At 44.9% G+C, this 3255-nt stretch overlaps 1 protein-coding gene and 1 long non-coding RNA gene across 3 annotated transcripts in view; one reads left to right on the top strand and one right to left on the bottom strand.

Moving 5' to 3' along the window:
- CUL1 (cullin 1) overlaps positions 1-255 on the bottom strand; it is a 91893-nt gene extending 91638 nt beyond the window's left edge. For both annotated transcript variants that reach the window (XM_011365490.2, XM_023533788.1), the window contains exon 1: positions 27-255. The gene's annotated coding sequence lies outside the window, so the exon portion shown is untranslated. The remainder of the gene's footprint in view (positions 1-26) is intronic.
- A 32-nt stretch (positions 256-287) lies between these two features.
- On the top strand, positions 288-3069 carry LOC111743350. Its single transcript, XR_002781648.1, has 2 exons — positions 288-1116; positions 2620-3069. It is a non-coding gene; the product is annotated as an uncharacterized LOC111743350 (long non-coding RNA).
- Positions 3070-3255: the final 186 nt, after the last annotated feature.

The raw sequence follows: 3255 nt of genomic DNA, 5'->3' as shown, positions 1-3255 counted from the left end.
GCCCGGCTCGCGTGAGTGATTCCTACCTGAAAGCCGGGGCCCCTTCCCCTGAACCCCGCGCCGCCCGGGGCCCGGCGCACCGGATCCTCCTCCAGGTTTTACAGCCTCCCTCGCCTACGGGCCTCCTCTAACGACCCGGCTTCCCGCCACTTCGGCCCCGACGAGGAGGGGTCACCAGCCTCTGGAGAAAGTGCCCACAACGCCCCGAAAGACAGGGTCTTCCACGTCCTCCTGCCCCTCTCCTGTGCGCGCACACACACTCTGAACCGACATGGAACACGACTGCAACTCCGCCCAATCAGCGCGCCTCCCCGGACCGGGACGACGCCCGCAGAGTCTCCCCGGCTGGCTGAGGAGACTGTCACAGACGGGCAGGTGGCCCTGAAAACCCGCCGCAGACCTCGGAGAGCCGTGTGGTCCACTCCCGCGGCCCTGTACACCTGCAGGCCTTAGCCATCGGCACCTGAAGCCTGAGTTTTTCTGAGCCGCTTTCTCCCTTAAAATCGGTTTTAAAGTGAAAAGTACGCTAGGCTTCCCGCTTCGAACTTTAACCAACTTTTTTTTTTTTGGCAAATATTGACAAAGAATCACTTTAGCATTAATCTTTGTAAAGACGAATCAAGGCCAGAATTTAACGATTTGCATATATGGTGGTATTGAGGAGTGACTAAAAAACTATTGTTTTCACGTGCAGTCTTAAGTAGTTAATTGCATTCATTTGAAATTTAACTGTCACAATTGGGTCCTTGCAATACTCTTTTGGCTTGCTAAGATGACAAGGCTGGAGGAAGCATGGACTTGGAGGGGCTCCTGCTTTAATGCCATGGTTCAAAACATACCAGACAGTCCGCTAATTTCATGAACAAGTATGGAAGGATTCCAAATGAACCTACCTGGCAAAAAACCACGATGAATGTAACTTCTTGTTTTGCTTCAAATTAAAACAGCACACAGATTCCAGTACTCCCTTGGGGTAGAAGTCCTAGGCCCTGAGCAGAGGGCCGCCCCCAGCGACCATACTGCTTCCTGCGACACAAGGCTTCTCCTAGAAGACATACTCCACCAGTATATGTGGTTTTCTTATTGAAAGGTGGTCTTTTGTCAACATCTTTAGAGGTATCACATTTGTCTGCACTTGTTACTTAAGTATGTAATCTTAGTCTGTGCAAGAGTTTAAAATTATTGGTTTATATCCTCTACTTTTAATAACCTACTTAGAAGAAAATTTAGATGTATTTAACAACTTTTTTTATGGACACATGGTAAAACTGAAGGTAAAAATGGGCTTGTCCCTGTGGACAGTGTTTCCCATGGTACATATGTGGCTTTTTTTTTTTAACATCCTCATGTCTTCCCCTTCCTGGAACTTGTGCTTTCCTTAGACAACTTATCTCCATGTTCCCTAAGCTCATCATTCACCACAATCTCCTGGTCTGTGAGTTCCCACACCTGATACAAGAGCTGAGTGGGTCACTCTCCCCTTACCGTTTCTTCCACCCCCTATTTTTGATTAATGGAAGCAGCCCACTGATGCCACCCTCTCCACTTCTCACTGCCTCAATTCCTGGTTCTAAACTTCCTTCTATCCTTTACTCTCCACCTGTATGTGTTGTCATTCTTAGCACTTAGCCGATTCCATTGACTTTTATGCACCTCAAAGCTAGGCCACCTACTTTCTTTCCACTCTGAAACATCCTTCCTCCATCTTTCTCTCCCATCTCAGCATTTAAAATTAATGCTGATGCCCTTCTTCCAGGTGACCTACAGTTTGGAGGGATAATTAATTTGACAGATGTCAGAATCAAAATGCAAAATAGTCTCAGACTAGAATATTAGGCCAAAACCAATAAAATTAAAAAATATAACTTTACAAGTCCAAAATGATATAAAGTTCAAAAGCCAAGTTATAGGTTTAGGTAGACCTTGTTGTATTTATATTCAGACTCAAACTACTATCTTTTGCTCTAGTTAACTGTTAAATGGGGATAAAAAGATGTTTCCACTAAGTGAAGGTAATTCCTTTATAATTCCAGCATAATGTCTGAAACACAGTTTTCTTTCTTCCATCTTCCAAAAAGTGGAGGTCCACTGACTCCTCCAGTGCTGTTGATAACACATTTTCTAAGTCATACAGGCCTGAAAGCTCAAAATCCTGACCCACCGACCTTGCATCCCAGAGCTAGTCCCCATCGTAGAGAAATCTTTTATTTTGGCTCAGTCTGTGGGGGCAGACATTATCATCTTTACAATGAGAAAACCTAAGTCTCATCTGAGTTTGATGTTAGATAGTTTGCTCTACGTCACTCAGCTTGGTCAGTGACAAGCTGATTCCCAAATCAGCACATATCCACTACTCTTTTATCTCCCCACACCTGTATTGTTTCTTTAACCTTCTCAACAGTTTTCCTGGTTCTGACTTGGTCCCTCCAGCCTGTGCAGTGACTGACTGCAGATGGTGCTTTCCAAACTAAGACCTTGTATCTTCATCGTTGTATCTTTTTGTCTTCTAAAATTTTTCAATAGTTCCCCATCATTTATACAGTTCAGTCCAAATGGTGACCTGGCACCTAAGGGTTACCATAATCTTGTCCTAACTTACTTTTCCCTATTTATTTACAGCCACTTTCTAAAAGGAACTCTCAACTTCATCCAGTCCTGCTGGGCCTGCGGTGGGCCCACAAATACAGGCCTTGGATCACCATTTATGAGTGCCGGCTGGCATTGGTTTTCTGTACAGAAACAGTTCCTTCCTCTTCTCCTGCATCTGCAAATCCTTCTTTTTCCAAATCCAGCTCACAGCCCCTCCCAGGAAGCATACTTTGCACCTTCTACCCAGGCTTTTGTGATCTTTCCCTGACTGCCACCTTCTCACCAAGCGCTATTTCCTAAATCTCGCTGGCCCCCTCGGCGTTATGCCTGAAGAACACTGAAGAGTGTTCAAACATACTTGTTACTAATCAAATGAAAGGGTACTGCATCACTTGACTAGCCATATGAGCTATTGTTTTTAAGACACCAGTAAGGGACTAGCCAGCTATCCAGTGCAAAATACATTCATTTGATGAGATAGTTCTCAGACCTGTCTTTGCTTCAGAATCATCCGGGGACTTGATGCTAATTCCAGGGCCCACTCCAGATCTAATGAGTCAAAATTGGGTAGGAAGGGGCAGGGAGGGAATTTGAAACTGCCAGAGTTTATATCCTGGCTTTACTACTTATTATCTGGGTAACTTTGAACAAGTTACTTAACCTCTC

This window comes from Pteropus vampyrus, unplaced genomic scaffold, assembly GCF_000151845.1.
Source record: "Pteropus vampyrus isolate Shadow unplaced genomic scaffold, Pvam_2.0 Scaffold112, whole genome shotgun sequence".
NCBI lineage: Eukaryota > Metazoa > Chordata > Mammalia > Chiroptera > Pteropodidae > Pteropus > Pteropus vampyrus.
This window is presented reverse-complemented; position numbering and strand designations above follow the sequence as displayed.